Source organism: Ursus americanus, chromosome 28, assembly GCF_024610735.1.
Source record: "Ursus americanus isolate L20-20 chromosome 28, mUrsAme1.1.p, whole genome shotgun sequence".
Lineage (NCBI taxonomy): Eukaryota > Metazoa > Chordata > Mammalia > Carnivora > Ursidae > Ursus > Ursus americanus.
In genome coordinates this window covers 37569500-37589918 of record NC_142154.1, presented here as the reverse complement: position 1 = coordinate 37589918, position 20419 = coordinate 37569500, and the positions used below count along the sequence as shown (strand labels likewise).

Here is a 20419-nt window from a genome sequence, read left to right as displayed (position 1 = left end):
CCTCGGCGGGTCTCGAGCGCGTGGTCCGCAGGCCCGTTTGCCTCTGACTTGAGAGCCCAGCCCCCGCTGCCACCTTGTAAAACCCGTGGGGCGCTCGGGTCGCGCTTGAGATGTAGCCGCCCGGAACCGAGCCGGGCGGAGGCCGTCGAGGACTAGGCCCTCCCCGTAGCCACCCCTACCCCAGCCTGGGAATTCCCGCCGCGACCCTGGGGGATCCCGGCCAGAGGCTCTGTGTGGTTTTGGGATGACACTGCCGAGAGGTTAGGGAAATCCTGTGTGACCCCGGCCCGGATCAGGGGTTTCTGGGTGTGATTCTGACTTTTCCCGCCAAACCAGGTCGTGGCACCTGGGTTTTGAGATTGGAAGCAAGGCGCAGTGTCGGTGGAGTGGGAAACGCTGAGTTTGCAGTCATGAACCAGTTGGGACTGTGCGAGCTTGGATAAGTGACTCAACCCTTCTGAGCCTCAGTAGGCCAACCTCTAAATAGGGCTGGCACTACCTTATGGGAGTGTCGAGTGTGGAAGTATACAGTGTCCCTGTGACTTAGTCTCCCCAACAAATTACGATCCCCTTCCTAACCTGCCATTTCACAGATAAGTAAATAGAGGCCTAGAGATAGGTGGTATCTTTCCCAGTGACCTATTTCAGTAAATTGCTGAACACCTATTGTGGGCTGGGGACCCACTGTGTGCTGATGTCAAGACCAGGAGGAGCACACTGGTTTCCCACCCCCCCACACTGCCAACACTTGGCTCAGGCCCAGTTATGAGGAGAACTGCCTCCTACAGGAATCAGGTACTCCTAGAAGTGATAGGTGCTTCACTTAACCCAGAGTTTTCTAGGTTCTTCCAGTTTCTGGCACCTCCAGATGGAGCCAGCCTGGTGAACCTACAGATATCCTGACCATCCTTCAGAGGCCTCAGTTCACTCTGGCTGTATTCCCACTCCTAAACCCTCTTCCCTAGAATAGATGTTCTTATCAGGTATGCCTCCAACTTTGGCCCAGCAATATTCTTCCTCGATCCAAATCCTCCCCTCAAAATCCTTTTTCAGCCCCACTTTTCCAGGCAGAGGAAATGGGCCAGTTTTCTAAATTCAGGTATCCTATAGAAGTGAGTTTGAATTTTTCAAAGAGGAAGGGATTCTCATCTTGACCTCACGTCTTGATTTTATAGATGAGGAAGCTGAGGCCCAAAGAGGTGACAAATGGGGGTGCCTGGCTCAGTTGATGGGACGTGTGACTCTGGATCTCAGGGTCCTGAGTTTGAGCCCCATGTTGGGTATAGAGATTACTTAAAACAGAACAGGGTCTACTATTGATCCTCGTCACTATTTTTCTGTGACATGATGATTTTTAAAATAATCTTCATTACTTTTCTGATGATAAGAGCAATACATCTTATTGTTGAATAGTTTGAAGCTACATAATAGTTTAGAAAACAATTTGAAATCTGGAGAGCAAGATTATTAATATTTCCCTCTAGTCTTTTTGTCTGTGTATTTTATTTTATTTTATTTTATTTTTTTAAAGATTTTATTTATTTATTTGACAGAGATAGAGACAGCCAGCGAGAGAGGGAACACAAGCAGGGGGAGTGGGAGAGGAAGAAGCAGGCTCATAGCGGAGGAGCCTGATGTGGGGCTCGATCCCATAACGCTGGGATCACGCCCTGAGCCGAAGGCAGACGCTTAACCGCTGTGCCACCCAGGCGCCCCATTGTCTGTGTATTTTAAAAAACAAAATTGCTGAACAATTTAAATACTCCTTTTTCTCTTAAATTTACCACAAACATTTCTTTTTAAGTTCTTTAGTCATATTTTCTTTTTAAAGTAGGCTCCACACACCAACTGAGCCAGCCAGGCACCCCTCTTTAGTCATAATTTTGAATGATTACTTAACCCCTGTTAGATGTGCCAGGATCTGTTTATCTCTTGTTGTTAGACATTTGCATGATTTCCAGGTGTTTTCTTTTTTGCCTCCATAAGAAACCCCTTATATACGGATTCTTAATGCCTCCGGAAAGCTTCATGTATGTGTGACCAGGTCTTAAGCACTTCAGGGGTAACAACTTATTCCTGTGTATATCCTCGCTAGTCCTGGGAATGGGAGAATCCCTGACCCCAAGGGGCTTGGAGATCATAGAAATGCAAAGCTCTGACCCAGCCTGGCGTGAGTACCCTCAGTGCAGACTAGGGGTTGGCGCAGATGGGGCCCGAGAGAGAAGAGTCTGGGGTATACAGCTCTGGCAGACTGACTGCCTGGAGTTTGGGAACTTGCATCTTTGTGTTACACAACTGTGACCTAGTAGCCCAGCGCGTAGGAGCCTTTTCAGTGCCCTCACCTCTCCCAGTGCTGGGCTCCACATTGCCTCTGAACTTCTCGCATTTCTGTTCCCTTTGCCTGGAGCCACCCCCTTTCCCAGCTTCCCCATCTTTCGGAATGTTCTTGGCGTGCCTCCTTTGCGTCCTCTTGAGCCTGGGAACCCCTTGTCTTGCAGTCTTACCGGCCAAATGGGAAAACTTCTGACTCTGAGCAGTGTACACAAACCCTGCTAAGTGAACAGAGCCTCGCCGTCGATCTCGGCAGCCCCCTTGCCTCTAGCAGATAGCTCGATGAGTAGTCGTAGGTATCCATAAACCTTTATTGAAATGGTACTGGGCCACTCCTGGGGCCTCTGGGTTATCTGGTGCCTGTCCCTTTCTCTCTAATTTATTGTACGTACATTATTATGTGATGGTTCGTTCCTAGGGTAAGGAAAAGCGTCAGATGTGCTCACTCTTGGGAAACACTGCCTGGAACCTGGCGTCCTAAGGGTGGGCCAGGCTTCTTCCAGGCAGGCCTCCCATTCTAACTCCACCTCCCCTACCATCCAGAAAGCCTGGGTAATAAGAAGGCAGGTAGACAGGGTGACCTTGAGGCCCAAGGCTAGGATGTGTATGAGGTGTATTTTCTTGGGATTTATAGGTTCAAGCTCCACTTGGGTGCAAGAGGTCTCAGGAAGGGAAGGAGGCAGGACCCTGGCATGTATAAAGTGCCTACTTCTTCCCACCCTGGGCAATGAATATGTCTTCTCATCCAATCCTTGCATTGTTCCTGCTATCCCTAGTTATAGATTAGAAAACTCGGGCTCAGAAGTATTAAGGGAAACTCACCTAGCTACTGGTGGACGGCATGGGTGGCGGGAAAAGCTTAAAGCAGCCCTGTGATGAGATTCAGATTCGGTGACCTTGGACAAGTTATTAGCTGACTATCGATCGGTTCATCAATACAATGGGGTTACTAACGCACAACTTAAGGGATGTGTTATGTAGGACAAGTGACCTCATGGGAAGCTCTTGGGCGTTGTGCTTATTGTCCCCGGTCCTGCTGCTGCCTTGAAGTTCTAGGTCAGCGTGGTGCAGGTCAAGATCAGAGACCGGGCCATTTCAGCCCAAAGTTCCTGAGCTCTGGCTTTGTCTTCGTGCCTCGCTTACTCTGAGCCACACAGTAACCTAAATCGCAGAGTCAAATCTAAGACAAAGTATTTCCAAAACACCAATGTCAGAGGATCTAGGTTTGAGTCCAGGTGACCATAGCAACCTGTGTAACCATGAGCATGTAGTTTACTTTCTAAGGCTTTTTTTTTTTTTTTTAATGTCTTGGGTCACCTGGGTGGCTCAGTCGGTTAAACATCTACCTTCAGCTCAGGTCATGATCTCAGGGTCCTGGGTTGGAGCCCCACATCGGCCTCTCTGCTCAGCAGGAAGCTTGCTTCTCCCTCTCCCTCTTCCTGCCGCTCCCCATGCTTGTGCTCTCTCCCTCTCCCTCTCTCTCTCCCTGACAAATAAATAAATAACATCTTCAAAAAAAATAAAGATTTTATGTCTTTATTTGAGAGAAAGAGCAAAAGAGCACAAGCAGGGGGAGCAGCAGGTGAGGGAGAAGCAGGCTCCCACTGAGCAGGGAGCCCAATGTGGGGCCCAATCCAGGGTCCTGGGATCATGACCTGAGCCGAAGGCAGACTCTTAACGGACTGAGCCACTCAGGCGCCCCAACGCTTTGTTTTCTTATAGTAAAACTAGAGATGCCTTCCAGGCTTTCATGAGTATTATCCAAGCTTTTGGGCGTGCTAAGTGAGATCCTGGCTCTGGAAGTTCTCTAATGGCCTCAAAGCTATAGGGCAACAGGAGGAGTGATTATAAAATCAGCAATGGAATAAAACTAAGAACTTCAGGGGCGCCTGGGTGGCGCAGTCATTAAGCGTCTGCCTTCGGCTCAGGGCGTGATCCCAGCGTTCTGAGTTCAAGCCCCTCATCAGGCTCCCTCCGCTGGGAGCCTACTTCTTTCTCTCCCACTCCCCCTGCTTGTGTTCTCTCTCGCTGGCTGTCTCTATCTCTGTCGAATAAATAAAATCTTTAAAAAAAAAACCCCAAAAACTAAGAACTTCACTTCAAACCAAGGAGGCAGTATCTCCCCCACTTCCAGAAAAAAAAAAAAAGTTATTCTACCCCCTAAAATTGGGGGAGGACCCTGAGGACAGGGATGATGTCTTTTTTTTTTTAATCTTCGAATCCTTGTTACCCAGCCTGGGTCCTTGTAGAAGGGGTTCAGTAATGAACATGGAATGAATGAAAGGCTTGGGTACCATGAAAAAACTCCCTGAGAGAAGTATTTTTATACTAACATGTCAATGACTGCATTTCCTCTCCTAAGATGGGAGAGAGAGTGGGATGCCAGGAACCTGCAAGGGAAGCAGAAGATTAGAAAAACAATGCTCAGGGGGCCTCGGTGGCTCAGGGGGTTGTGTCTGCCTTCAGCTCAGGTCTTGATCCCAGGATCCTGGGATGGAGCCTGGCGGGAAGCCTGCTTCTCCCTCTTCCTCTGCTGCTTGTGCTCTCTGTCAAATAAATAAATAAAAGCTTAAAAAATATAAATAATAATAATAAAAAAAAAACAATGATCAGGAACCCAAAAGGGGTGTCTTGGCAAGCCAAAGATTCCTAGCTGTGCTCTGGGCTCCCAGCTACACCGTCCCTCTCCGCAGCCAGAACCCCTGCCCCACTGGCAGTTTCTATCCGACCACTGACCAGTGGCCTTTGCAGATGGGGAAACTGAGGTTCAGCAGCTGAAATCAACTCACTTGAGGTCGTACAGCATGGTACTGAGTTCATTCCATACTTACCACTTTTAATCTCAAAACCAGGTGGCAGATCTTTTCTTATAGACTCCTCAAATTGTATTCCCCAGAAAGTCTGCTTCAAAAAAAAAAAAAAGAGTTCTGGCAACGATTAAATGGTACTTGCTAAACTTTTACTGTTTTGAGTCCTTCCCAGGGAACCAAAGGTCACTGAGAATGCCTCTCTGGCTTGCCTCCCTGCCTGTTGCTGGCCTCCCAGAGGCTAGGAGAGGATGGACCCTCGAGACAGATGAACTCTGCAGGATTGCCTGCATGCCCAGAAAGCTGACCCCACTGGGCAGTGTCTGAGAAAGACCAAGGAGCTGAAAGTAAGAATGGTTGTACCTGACCAGGGTCCAGTGGGGCAAGTGACAGTGCTGGGGCTCTGCAGGGAGTGGAGTAGAGCGAGGCGAGGAAGGAAGAGCTGCATCACCCTCACCACTGCAGGACGCAGGGAGGCTCCTGGGCCTTCCATCTCTGCAGTCTTTTTTGCCTTCCCCAAAGCCGCTGTTCATAGGGGAAGAGAGCAGCTGCACTCGTTCTCTGTAGGGCCGTAGGGATATAAGAAGGCAGGGGGAGAGGACGATGCCTCACCCAGAGGAAGGGTGTTAAGGCATCGCAGATCGTAGACTCTGGGTCAGAAGGGACCCTAGAGGTCGTCCAAGCCAGTGAACCTCACACTTGGCTGCAGGCCAGAATCGCCTTTGGGAAAGGACCGACTCCTAGGCCCATCTAAAACAACTACAGCTAAATCTCTGGGGACAGATCTTGGGACTCTCCTCATACCCTCAAAACTAGAACCCAGGACCCGAATCCAGTCAACTGTATCAAACACTTAAATCATACCAAAAGCTGATCCAGCCTCTGCCTGAACTTGGGGAGAAATAACTCACACCCCTGACCCCAGACTACTCATTGCATTGCTGTACCTTCAGCTCTACTTACACCGATGTTGTTATCAGACAATGATTAGTGATCATTACCATCTGTCAAGTACTTGGCCGTTGACCCCTTAGCACGGAGGCTGAGCTTCCAAGTTCTAGACTGAGGCGGGCCTAGGCTCAAATGTGCAGCACTCTTTATTTATTTTTATCACTTTGGGCAAAGTGACAAAGGACTCTGAGACTCAGTTTCCTCACCTGTGAAATGGGGATACTTTGTGTAGAATTACATAACAGTGCTTGCCACCATGCTTGCCACCATGTCCTTTCAATTCAAAAGTTGTTCCTCCAGGGGAGCCTGGGTGGCTCAGTCTGTTAAGCATCTGCTAGTGTAAGGCCACCCGCCTAGGCAGCCAGCTGTGTGCCGACACTTTCCTCAGCTTACTCAACTCTCACAGCTGGCCAGGTAGATGATTTTTCCTTATTTTATATTTGAGGCGCAGAGAGGTTAAGTAACTTACATAATGATGCACAGCTGAAACCGACAGGCCTGGGATTTGATCCGAGTTCTCCCTGTACCCTGTTTCCCACACCTGGAACTAGAATGGAACAAAGAAGTGGAATTTGAATTGAAGTCTAAGTCCAAAATGCAGTTTTCTTTAGAAATCATCTAGATAAATATTTGCTCATTTCTTTCTTTTTTCTTTTTTTTTTTTTAAGAAGGTAGTCAGGGCACCAGGGTGGCTCAGTCAATTAAGCTCCTGACCTTTTTTTTTTTAAAGATTTTATTTATTTATTCGACAGAGATAGAGACAGCCAGCGAGAGAGGGAACACAGCAGGGGGAGTGGGAGAGGAAGAAGCAGGCTCATAGTGGAAGAGCCTGATGTGGGGCTCGATCCCACAACGCCGGGATCACGCCCTGAGCCGAAGGCAGATGCTTAACCGCTGTGCCACCCAGGCGCCCCTATTTGCTCATTTCTTACCCAACGATAATCCCTTGCATTGACAGTATGCTTTTTTTCCCCCCATGAATGTACACCTTCATTTTTTCCCCTATTTTTTGCCGGGGAAGTGCTGAGATATTTGCTCATGATGCTCATGGCATAAAATTCGCAAGGTACAAAAGAACATTGAAAACAGTTTTCAGGGGCGCCTGGGTGGCTCAGTCGTTAAGCATCTGCCTTTGGCTCAGGGCGTGATCCCGGCGTTCTGGGATCGAGCCCCACATCAGGCTCCTCCGCTAGGAGCCTGCTTCTTCCTCTCCCACTCCCCCTGCTTGTGTTCCCTCTCTTGCTCGCTGTCTCTATCTCTGTCGAATAAATAAATAAAATCTTAAAAAAAAAAGTTTTCAGTTCTTAAAAAAGTTAAACATAGAATTACCATATGACCCAACAATTACATTCCTAGATGTGTACCCAAAAGAATTGAAAACAGGTATTCAAACCAAAACCTGTGCATGAGTGTTCATAGCAATACTATTGCCAATATTCAAAAGGTGGAGATGAGCCAAATGTCCATCAACTGATGAACAGATAAACGAAATGTGGTATGTCCATACAATGGAATATAAAATCCATGACGGGGATCAGCATGGATGAACCTCGAAACATGCCAAGTGAAAGAAGCGAGGCACAGAAGGTCACATATTGTAAGACTCCAGTTGTATGAACTATCCAGAACGGGCGAATCCATAGAGACAGCAGATTAGTGGTTGCCGGGGGCTAGGGGCTCGGGGTGGGGAGGGACTGCTAGTGCAAATGGCAGGTTCTTTTTAGGGTGATGAAAATACGGAATGACATCAAGGTGATGGTTCAACTGTACGGAAATTATACACTTCATTTTAAGATTTTATTTATTTATTCGTCAGAGAGAGACAGAGCACAAGCAGGGGAAGCTGCAGGCAGAGGGAGAGGGAGAATCAGGGAGCCTGATGCAGGGCTCGAACCCAGGACCCTGAGATTATGACCTGAGCTGAAGGCAGCTGCCTAACTGGCTGAGCCGCCCAGGTGCCCCCCTTTTTTTTTTTTAAAGATTTTATTTATTTATTCGACGGAAATAGAGACAGCCAGAGAGAGAGGGAACACAAGCAGGGGGAGTGGGAGAGGAAGAAGCAGGCTCATAGCAGAAGAGCCTGATGTGGGGCTCGATCCCAGAACGCTGGGATCACGCCCTGAGCCGAAGGCAGACGCTCAACCACTGTGCCACCCAGGCGCCCCACCAGGTGCCCCTTTCTTTAAGATTTTATGTATTTATTTGAGAGAGAGCAAGCACAAGTGGGGGGCAGAGGTGCAGAGCGAGAGGGAGAAGCAGATTCCCAGCTGAGCAAGGAGCGTGATGTGGGACTTGATCCCAGGATCCTGAGATCATGACCTGAGCCAAAGGCAGATGCTTAACCGCTGTGCCACCCAGGCGCCACAGAAATTGTACACTTTAAAATGGTCCATTTTGTGTTATGTGAATTTTATCTCAACTTTATAAAAAGAATATTGAACATCGAGTCTCTCCCCCCAGTCCTATCCCCTAGCAACTGGTACACGAGCAGAGATATTCTGAGCATTTATAAACATTTGTGTGTATAGTTTTTAATATAAATGGCAGCATCTTGTATATGTCGTTCTGTACCTTGTTTCTTTTACTTAACAGATTTTGGAGATCATTCTACATCAGCACTCACAGACCTGCTAGGCTCTTACCTTTAACATGTCTCTACTGTTCCCCTTTCTAGATGTGCCCTGGTTTATCTAGCCTGGCTGTCCCCTTTTGATGGACGTTTAGATTGTTTCCAGTATTTTGCCATTTCAAACAAGGCTGCCGTGAATAGCTTTGTACATGGGTCATTTCACACATGCCTCTATCTGTGGGGACTTCCTAGAAATGGAGTTGCTGGGTCAAAGGGCATGCACAGTTTAATTTTTCCAGTTGCAAAAATAATGCATGCTTGTTATACAAATTTCAAACAACTCTAGAGCTCATAGGCTAGAAAGCGAAAGCAGCTCTCCCCACAACCCCTATCCCCCCTCTTCTTCAGCTGCCTCCCCTTTCTGTGCACTTCCTCCTTGGCCCCTGGTCTGCAGGTCTCAGGGCCTTCCCTGCCTGACTGATTCTGGGTCTCCCCACTGCCTCCAACCCCCCTCCCCACCCTGTCCTTCCCTCATCCCTCCCGTAGAGATTTTCTCATCTGTCCCCAGGGCCTGGTCTGGGACTTAAGCTCACAGTCAAATATAGCCTGTTGCCACCAAACCTACTAATGGCAGGTCCCTGGCAAATGCTTTCAAGTCATAAAAGGTTCAAACCAAAAGATTAGGGGCTTCTCACCCAAACCTCACATTCCATCTTACATAGGAGGCAACTGAGGCCCAGAGAAGGGAAATGTGGCTCAGTGAGTTTATTGACAGAGCCAGGAAGAGAGGCCACATTGCATGACACCCTGTCCAGGAGTCATTTCATTAATAAACAGTTATCGAGTACCATGAGTGCCCACTGTGTGAGGTACTGTTCTAGGCACTAGGCTTTAGCAATGAATGAGACAAACTTTACATTAGGTTCAGGGAGACCAACAAAAAACTAGTAAACAAAATATTTCACCTGGTGGTAAGCGCCATGTAAGAATAAAGACTGCCTTGACCCCAGAAATTTTAATTGGGTGGTGATACGTGAGCTAGAACCTGAATGGCAGGAAAGTGCCAGCTAAGCCAGCACATGCAAAGGTCCTGAGGTAGGAAGAATATTTGTGTATTCAACAGACAAAAAGAAGGTGTACAGGGCTAGTCACTTAAGGGCCCTGGAGGCCGAGTGAAGTAATTCTCCACAGCCATAAGGTTGGCTTCGACTCCCCCCGCCCCAGACTTTGCCCCCAGTAGCTCAGCCTGGAGGACACAGAAGGGGTTCCTTGAACCCTTGCTGACTGAATGAATGAGCACTGTGTGTTAGAGGTGAGTGGAGAAGCACAGAGGTGTGTTCTAGAATCCTTGAACAGACATAGATTCAAGCCCCAGGTTACTAGCTGTGTGGCTCAGGGCCGACTGTTGTTTACCTGTGTAATCATCGTACTGGCAGCCAATTCTTCCTGGGCTTTGTGGGCTACACAGCTAACATCCGTGTTGCAAATCTACCCTTCATAGCTGTAGTGAGAAAGCAGCCATGGACAATATAAAAACAAAGGTGTCACTGTGTTCCAGTAAAACTTTATTTGCAAAACCAGGCTGTGGGCCAATCTATACGTTAGCAATTAAAATGAGGGACAGTTGTAAGACCCTTATGTATCTTAACACCTGTATAATGAGGAGCTCAACAGATAAGTTGTTCTGCATCTCATGTGGGTCTTGGACACCACTGAGATTCAGGTGGTGTCTCTGATGTGCACTCCAGAAATCTACACACACACGCAGTTGTGCACACAGCTCGGGGGTCAAGGACCCTCTGAGGCTTTTGTGGGCCCCCTGGATGGATAATCCCGAAGGCCCTTTCTGCCTCAGACAGTATCCAGGTGGTAGTGGTGGGAACTGTGGAATGGCAGTGGGAAGGCTCTGAGAGACAGAGTGGCACCCAGACTTCCAGAGTGGATGGTGTGTCCGGGACAGTGGGGGAGTACCTAGCTAAGAAGAGTCTATAGGTGAGCTCTAGACGGTTGTCTTCCCAGGGAAACATGGCCCCTGGAGGGCTTCCTTCCCAAAGTGAATGGCAGAAAAATCCTGGCCTGGTGAGGAGCCTGGCGGGAGCCCCCCTTAGTCCTGTCTCCTGGCAACAGTTGTAGGTCAAGCATCTCTTCAACTCTGCCTCCACTGTAAAATCGAGGACTTGGGTTAGACTCATTCCTTCCAGCTACAGGTGTTTATGGGCACCTACTGTATACCAAAGACTCCAGTGGACCTCACCAGTGATGAAACAACCTCAAGAACAAAGAACTATGCCCAAACAGAATGAGAAACCACTCGTGGCCTTCAGCCAGACTGGGTGGGAAGGCCCGTGGGAGGCCACGACATTAGAGCCAAACCCTGAAGATGGGTCGTTGGGGGCATTCCAGGCAGAGGAAAGGACATGGATGTGGGAGAACTCAGAGTGTGGAGGGCCTGGTTTGGCTGGAGTGTCAGGTGAACAGAGAAGAACTCTCAGGAGGAAGGCAAGAAGAAGAATTGGGTCCACGAATGGTTAGAGCCCTGATGGGAGCTAGACCAAGGGTCATCAGGTGACAACTGTAGGGCCTTAGGGGTAGAGAGAAAGACAAGCACTCACAGAGCTTTGTAGGAGGGCAGCAGGAGGCCTGGGTGGAGGGCACCAGGGGCAGGACAGAGAAGAAAGCCAAATTTGATAGCACATTTGTCCCTCCAGCTGGAAATAGGAGGCTGGAGCTGGGGACAGGTAAGGAAAAACCTCCGCAGTGTGAAGGGTAGGCAGTAGCTGCCTTCTGAGAGAGGAGGTGTTGGTAGGTGGGGCAGAAAGCAAGTTCGGGGGTTCCGTTGCTCCCTTCCACCCTTAACCCTTCTGGGAGGCCCACGGTGCACGTCAGCATGTGAAAGGCCCACGGGGCAGTGAGACATCGGTTTAGCTGTTCGACTGCTTTAGGTCTGGGGGCTCATTGAGGCTCACATGTGGACTTACTGGAAGAACATTTCAGGCAAAATAAATAAACCTAAGCACGCATCAAAAAGATTCAACCATCAGGGTGCCTGGCTGGCTTAGCTCGTGGAGCGTTCGACTCTTGACCTCGGGATCGTGAGCTGGAGCCCGAAGTTGGGTGTAGAGATTACTTAACAAGAGTTAACCATCTGACAAAGTTAAGTGTGTTTTTAAAATGTTTTGAACTAGCTTCAGTTAGAGGGATGGATGGAGTAGGTGTTGTGCTGCTTAAAGCAACCCGAGCCTTGTCCATTTCCAGTGGAGCCCATCTCCCCTCAACATTTGAACGCGAGGCTGGAGTTGTTATCCCTGTTCCGGATGAGGCAGCTGTGGCTCAGAGAGGTTTAGAAGCTGCCCCGAGATCACACAGCAGGGAAGTAGGGAAGCCAGGGCAGGACTGGAAACTTCTGACTCCATTTTTCTTTTTTAAAGACTGATTGATTGATTGATTGATTGATTGATTTGAGAGAGAGAGAACACAAGCAGGGAGGGGCAGAGGGAGAGTGAGAAGCAGACCCACTGTTGAGCAGGGAGTCTGATGCGGGGCTCGATCCTAAGACCCTGGGATCATGACCTGAGCTGAAGGCAGACGCTTAATGACCGAGCCACCCAGGCGTCCCTGACTCCTTGCTCTTAAACTCCAGGACATACAACCTGGCAATTAAATTTAACTCTTACGAAGTTGGGATTAAAAGTAGTAGCAATAGCGGTGCCTGGCTGGCTCAGTTGGTAGAGCACACGACTCTTGATCTTGGGGTTGTGAGTTCAAGCTCCACAGATTACTTAAAGATTTTAAAATAAAATCTTTTTTTAAAAAAAGTAGCAACATTAAATCCATGGTTGGCAGACAAAGCAGGTATGTCCACGTTGCGTCCCACCATGTCAGTACAGATGGCCCATGTGCCACCCATCCTGGGCTGCCGAGACCCTGAAACCGGGCGGAACGGCAGGGTTTCAGGCCTGGTGCCCCCGGCCGAAACAGGCAAGCAGGAGAAGAAACGATTCAGCGGATGATTTTAGTTCCTTTGTCATCAGACCCACTTGGATCCACCACTTACCAGCTGTGTGACCTGGGACACTAAATGCACTGTCCTTTAAGCCTCAGTTTCCTACCACTGTGAAATGGATAGTGGCAGTACCCACCCCACAAAGTACAGGAAAATGAAATCAGTACCGCGTGGGTATATGGCCGCGGCTTTTGATTGTTAGTGTTGATTATCCCAGGAGGTCGGGGTGGGCCCTGAGATTTCTCTGGCATTCTGCAGGACTCTAATGAGTTCACCTTTTGAGTCTAAGATCCCCCAGGCTGTTGGAGCTGCAGGATGAGGGGTCAGGAGAGTGGGGTGGAAACTGGTCTGAGTCTGCAGCACAGCTCAAAGGAGGTCTCTGGTCTCCGGCGCCAGGGCCAGGGGGCCTGGCATCTTCTGCAGAGGAGCTCCAAGATGCTACCTGAGCTTTTCCCCTTTTCAGTCCCTGATAAGCACTCACCGACCAAGCCCCTCTCTCCACACTCCATTTGAAGTCACCCTTGGAGAGGGAGCAAGCCAGGGCTCTGGAATCAAAACACCAGAGGTCACATCTTGCTCTTTCATGCTGTGTGAACTTGGGCAAGTCAGCAATGTCTCTCATTGGCCATTTCCCCATCTGTGTGATGGGATGTATAATAATGCTAATGCCAGGGGAGAGGTTGAGAAGGTAGGTCTCCATTGTAAAGAGAGGCCATGAAAGCACATATTAAACTTTAAAGGCCACACAAATGCTGGGCATACATTTTCTCACAGAGCTGATATCATTGGCACCTCTTCCATGAAGCCTTCCTAGACTGCCCAGCTGGAAGAGATTCTTCCTCCACTGATTTCCCACTGCTGCTCACCTGAACATTACAAATAGAGATGCCTCATCCAGAGGCACAATTCTGAGTACAGAATAAGCCAGGTCTCCTGAGTTCCAGCTAGTATCTTAGTAGTTTCTCTGGGCACACCTCTTGTGGTCTGTCCACCAAGTACTTCCCTAGCACTTGTCCTGTTCTCCCTCTGCAGGAAGTAAGACCAGTCAGGTTCATCCTGTGTGGCTCTGCCCCCCTGACCACATACCTTGAGGCATGGTGGAGTCCTTGACCCAAGTGGGCCAATAGGGTCTTTCCCTGAGAATTTACGTTTGGACCTGAGATTGACAGAGTCAATTCAACATCTCTTGAGTAATCAAACCTGTAACATATAAAAAATCAGAAGCTGGTAGCTTTCCTTTTCCACCACGTAGATGGGGAAACAGGAAACCTGTGATCAGAGAAGCAAAGACAAGGGACAGTAAGAGGTCTTCCCGGGACTCTGCGGGGCTCCAGCACTTTCTGAGGCTTCCTTCCAATAAATTCCCGTTTTGGCTTACACTAGCACTTACTGGTAGGTTCTATGACTTCCTGTCCTTTACAGAAAAGGAAACTAAGAAAGACTTCCCACCTTGCCTGGGGGGTCACATAGCAAGTTAGCAGCAGAGACACCACATCACAAATATAATTGTGTCAAACATTAATTGAGGTGTCGTTGACATACAATAAACGGCACGTATGTAAAGTGTATGTAAATGTACATTTACATTTACATGTAAATGTAAAGACATACATTTGTGAAGCCATCATCACATTCAAGATAATGGACATATCCATCCCGCACAAGAGTTTCCCCCTGCCTCTCCTTCACCCGCCAGCTCCCCACTGACTCTCAGCCCAGGCTGCCACTTGAGTTACTATCGACTAGCTCGAATCTATAAATGGAGCCATACGGTATGCACTCTTTTTTGTCTGCTTTCGGTCAGCTTCATTGTTTTGAGAGGCTGGACCATGTTGTACATCTTAATAGATCCAGTTCTGGGGCCGAGTAGTAACCAATTACATGAACATGTAACAATTTTGTTTACTATTTACCTGTTGATGGACATTGGGGTTGTTTCTAGGTTTGGGCTATTACAAACCAGGCTGCTACGAACATTCATGTCTAAGTCGTTATACAGACAGATGCTTTTATTTCTTTTGGATAAATAGACCTAGGAGCGGGATGGCTTGGTCATATGCCAGCCCGTTTTCCAAGGTGGTTATACTGTTTCATATTCCCACCAGCTGTGTATGAAAGTTCTAGGTGCTTCAGACCCTCACCAAACCCTTAGTTTCATTTTAATTTTAGAAATTCGAATAGTTACCTGTAGTTTTAAGTTTTACTCTTAGGTCTGTCATCTATTTTGAGTAAATTTTAGCATATATAGGAGGTTATCAGTCAAATTTCTTTCTTTTCATGTGGGTATGAATATCCAATTGTCCCAGCATCATTTGTTGCAAAGATTATCCCTTTTTACAATGAACTGACTTTTTAAAACAGATACAGGATTATTTTGATTATTTATTTGTAGTTGAGTTAGCTTTCATGCTTTGTGCCTTTTATTAAAGAATTTGTCCATTTCATCGAAGTTATCAAATTTACTGGCATAAAGCTTTTATGAATGATGTCAAGCATCTATCTTTTCATGTGCTTATTGGCCATTTGTGTATCTTCTCTGGAGAAATGTCTGTTCAGATCCTTTGCTCAACTTGTAATTGCTTTGTCTTTTTATTATTGCATTGTAAGAGTTCCATATATATATATATATATATATCAAGTCCCTTATCAGATATATAATCTGCAAACATTTTCTCCCATTCTGTGGCCCTTTTCCCTTCAAGAGTGCCCTTTGAAGCAGAGAAGTTTTACATTTTGATAAAGTCCATTTTATCTCATTTTTCTTTTGCTACTTGTGCTTCTGGCATCATATTCAGGAATCCATTGCCTAATTTGGGATTTACTCCTACATTTTCTTCTAAGGGTTTTATCGTTTTAGCTCTTACATTTAGGTATTTGATCTGTTTTGAGTTACTTTTTGTATGTGATATGAAGTAAGGGTTCCTTCTTCTTCTTCTTCTTCTTCTTCTTCTTCTTCTTCTTCTTCTTCTTCTTCTTCTTCTTCTTCTTCTTCTTCACACATGAATATCCAGTTGTCCCAGCACTATTTGCTGCAAAGACTATTCTTCACAATTGAATGGTCTTTGCACCCTTGTTGAAAATCAATTGACCATAGACACATGGCTTTGTTTCTGGACTCTCAGTTCTATTCCACTGACCTATATGTCTATCGTCATGCCAATACCACACTGTCTTAAATTATTGTTGGCTGCTTGGTAGTAAGTTTTAAAGTGAGGAAGTACAGATCCCCCAACTTTATTCTTTGTTTTCAAGCTTGTTTTGGCTATTCTGGGCCCCTTGCAATTCAAATATGAATTTTAGCATCAGCTTGTCAATTTCTACAACGCTGCAGCTGAAATTCTGACAGGGATTGTGTTGAATCTGTAGATCAAATGGGGAGGATTGCTATCCTAACAATACTAAGTCTCCTGATTTATGAACATGGGATGTTTTTCCATTTATTTTGATCTTCTTTAATTTCTAAGATTTTTTATTTATTTATTTGACAGAGAGAGACAGCCAGCGAGAGAGGGAACACAAGCAGGGGCAGTGGGAGAGGAAGAAGCAGGCTCCCAGCAGAAGAGCCTGATGTGGGACTCGATCCTGTAACGCCAGGATCACGCCCTGAGCTGAAGGCAGACGCTTAACCGCTGTGCCACCCAGGCGCCCCATGATCTTCTTTAATTTCTTTCAACAATGTTTTCTGAGTATAAGCTTTTCACTTCTTTTATTAAATCTATTCTGAAGTATTTTGGTGCTTGCTGTGGCAGCATATATACTATTCCTAAGTATTTTGTTCTTTTTGATGCTATTACAAATAGAATTGTTTTCTTAATTTTATTTTCATATTCTAGATTTACATACAGAAATACAATCGACTTGGGGGCACCTGGGTGGCTCAGTTGGTTAAGTGTCTGCCTTTGGCTCAGGTCATGATCTCCGGGTCCTGGGATCAAGCCCCGCATCAGGCTCTCTGCTCAGTGGTGAGACTGCTTCTCCCTCACCCTCTGCCCCTCTCCCCTCCCCCCTGCTCATGCTCTCTTTCGTGCGCTTGCTCTCACTCTCAAATAAATAAAATCTTTTAAAAAAAAATAAAGACTGCTTTCTTTAAAAAAAAACACACACAATTGATTTTTATATACTGATCTTTTCTCTTGCAACCTTGCTGAACTTGTTTATTAATTCTAATAGTATTTTAGCATGGATTCCTTAGGACTTTCTATACACAAGATCGTGTCATCTACAAATATAGTTGTACTTCTTCTTTTCCAATCTTGATTTTTTTTTAAAAGATTTTTTTTATTTATTTATGTGACAGAGAGACAGCCAGCGAGAGAGGGAACACAGGCAGGGGGAGTGGGAGAGGAAGAAGCAGGCTCATAGCGGAGGAGCCTGATGTGGGACTCGATCCCGGAACTCCGGGATCATGCCCTGAGCCGAAGGCAGACGCTTAACGACTGCGCTACCCAGGCGCCCCTCCAATCTTGATTTTTAAAATTTCTATTTCTTGCCTAATTGCCCTGACTAGAACCTCTAATACAATGTTTTGTTTTGTTTTTAAGATTTTATTTATTTATTTGAGAGAGAGACAGTGAGAGAGTGAGAGAGAGCTCGTACAAGCGGGGGGGGGGGGGGAGAAGCAGGCTGCCTGCTGAGTGGGGAGCCAGACCTGGGACTCTATCCTAGGACCCTGGGATCATGACCTGAGCCAAAGGCAGACGCTTGACTGACTGGGCCACCCAGGCACCCCATGGTATTAATTCTTCTTCTTTTTTTTTTTTTTTAAGATTGTATTTATTTATTTGACAGAGGGAGAAAGAGCACAAGCAGGGGGAGCAGCAGGGAGAGGGAGAGGGAGAAGCAGGCTCCCCACTGAGTGCATAGTTGTAGGGCTCCATCCCAGGACCCTGAGATCATGACCTGAGTTGAAGGCAGACGTTTGACTGACTGAGCCAACCAGGTGCCCCAGTATTAATTATTCCTTAAATGTTTTCTAGAAGTCATCATTGAAACTATCTGAGGCTGTGGGTAATTTCTTAAATTAATACTTCAATCTCAGGGTGCCTGGATGGCTCAGTTGGTAGAGTGTGCAACTCTTGATCTTGGGGTTGTAAGTTTGAGCCCCACATTGGGTACAGAGATTACTTAAAATCTTAAAAAAAAAAACAACCCCCCCCCCAAAACTTCGATCCCTTTACTTGTTCTAGGTCTATACGGATTGCCTATTTCTTCTATTTGAGTGGTTTATTTCTTTCTAGGAACTTGTCCATTTCATCTAGGTTATTAAATGTATTGGCATACAGTTGTTCATAGTGTTCCTTGTGCTTTTACAAATAATGCTGTCTATTTTGTAAGGTTGGCAGTAATGTTCCTTCTTTCCTTTCTGAGTCTAGTGATTTGAGTCTTCTCTTTTTCCTTGGTCATTCTAATTAAAGGTTTGTCAATTTTGTTGACTTTAAAAAAAAAAAACAGCTTTTGGTTTATTGGTTTCTTCTATTTTTCTTTTTTTTAAGTATTTTTTTTAAAGATTTTATTTATTTATTTGACAGAGAGAGAGAGAGAGAGCACAAGTAGGGGGAATGGCACGTAGAGGGAGAGGGAGAAGCAGGCTCCCCACTGAGCAGGGAGCCCAACATGGACCTTGATCCCAGGACCCTGAGATCATGACCTGAGCCGAAGGCAGACGCTTAACTGACTGAGCCACCCAGGCACCCCTCTTCTATTTTTCTACTCTCTATTTCATTAATTCACACTCAAATTTTTATTATCTCCTTACCTCTGCTCACTTTAGATTTAGTTTGCTCTTCTTATTATAGTGTCTTAAGGTGGAAGGTTATGATATTGATTTCAGATCTTTCTTTAATAACATATGCATTGACAGCCATATATTTCCATCTAAGCACTGCTTTAGCTGCATCCCATAAGCTTTGGTACAGGATTTTAATTTATTCCAAAGTATTTTCTAATTCCCTTGTGATTTCTTTTTTGGGCCATGGCTTATTTCAGAGTTGTTGCTTAATTTCCACATGTCTGTGAGTTTTCCAAATTTCCTTTTGTCATTAATTTCTAATTTCATCCCATGTGGTCTCACTTTAATATTCGAAAGATTTTTTTTTTTACCTAAGTAAACATATTAGGTTGATGTTGTATTTTTTTTCTTTCTGTATTTCATTTTTGTTTTTAAAAAATTTTTATTTATTCATTTATTTAAGTAATCTCTACACCCAAAATGGGGCTTGAACTCACGACTGATCCAGCCAGGCACCCCTCTTTCTGTATTTTAAAGATGTGGCTCCACTGTCTTCTTAGTTGCATGATTTCTGACAAAAAAAAATCTGTTAGCATTATTTTTGTTTGTATGTAATATGTCTTTTTACTCTGGCTGTTTTTATTTATTTTTATTTTTATTTTTATTTTTATTTTTATTTTTATTTTTAAGTAAGCTCCACACCCAGCATGGAGCCCAACACGGGGCTTGAACTCACAATCCTGAGATCAAGACCTGAGTTGAGATCAAGAGTCAGATGCTTAACAATTGAACCACTCAGGTGCCCCACTCTGGCTACTTCTAAATCTTTCTCTTTATCACATTTTTAAATTAACTTATGATATACCTTGGAATAGGTTTTTTGGAGGGGAAGGGGCTGGGTGCAATGTGCTTTATTGGTGGTACATGACAAGAAAGGCTTCCTAAGCTCCTCCCACTCTCCAGGGATTCTGGGATAGAAACTGTAAAATCTCAGTGTGTTGGGAGATTGAGTTGGGGTAAACAGTCTCAAGCAGCTGAGGGCCTCTCTCTGGTGTTCTTGCTGGGGCTCTTGGTTTAGGAGACTCTTACTCCTTGGAGGCCATGTGGACCATAAGGTATACCACCCTATTGCTGTGGTCAAATTCACTGTCATACCAGGAAATGAGCTTGACAAAGTGATCACTGAGGGCCACACAAGCCCCAGCGTTAAAGGTGGAAGAGTGGGTATCCCTGTTAAAGTTGCAGGACAAACCTGGTCCTCCGTGCAGCCCAGGATGCCCTTGAGGGGGCCCTCTGATGCCTATTTCACCACCTTCTTGATGTCATCAAATATGGCAGCTTTCTCCAGGCAGCAGGTCAGATCCTGCTGACACATTGAGAGTGAAGACGTGGAAGACCGTGTTGGTGAGCTTCCCATATAGCTCAGGAACTGCCTTGCCCTCAGCTTTGGCAGTGCCAGTACGAGCAGGGATGACGTTCTGGGCAGCCCATGGCCATCATGCCCCAGCTTACCAGAGAGGCCATCTTCTGGGTGGCAGTGATGGCATGGATTGTGGTCATGAGTCCCTCCATGATGCTAAGGTTGTCATGGATGACACTGGCCAGCGGGGGCCAAGCAGTTGGTGGTACAGGAAGCATTTGAGGGTCTTAACGGAGTTGTCATACTTCCCGTGGTTCATGCCCATCACAAACATGGGGGCATCAACAGAAGGGGCATAGATAGTGACCCTTTGACTCTACCTTCAGGTGAGCCCTAGCCTTCTCCAAGGTAGTAAAGACACTAGTGGACTCTACATACTCAGCACCAGCATCACCCCATTTGATATTGGTGGGATCTCACTCCTGGAAGATGGAAATGGGCTTTCCATTGATGACAAGCTGCCCATTCTTAGCTTTGACTGTGCCGTTGAACTTGCCACGTGTGGAATCTTACTGGAACATGTAGACCATGTAGTTGAGATCAATGAAGGGGTCATGGATGGCAACAGTACCCCCCTTGGGGCACCTAGCTGGCTCAGTTGGTAGAGCAT

General features: G+C 46.3%; 1 long non-coding RNA gene across 1 annotated transcript; it reads right to left on the bottom strand.

Annotated features, from left to right (window-relative positions):
- Positions 1-4621: 4621 nt before the first annotated feature.
- LOC123800803 (uncharacterized) lies at positions 4622-6724 on the bottom strand. Its single transcript, XR_006782019.2, has 3 exons — positions 6559-6724; positions 5163-5232; positions 4622-4877 (listed from the first exon to the last, which is right to left on the bottom strand). It is a non-coding gene; the product is annotated as an uncharacterized LOC123800803 (long non-coding RNA).
- Between the last annotated feature and the right edge of the window lie 13695 nt (positions 6725-20419).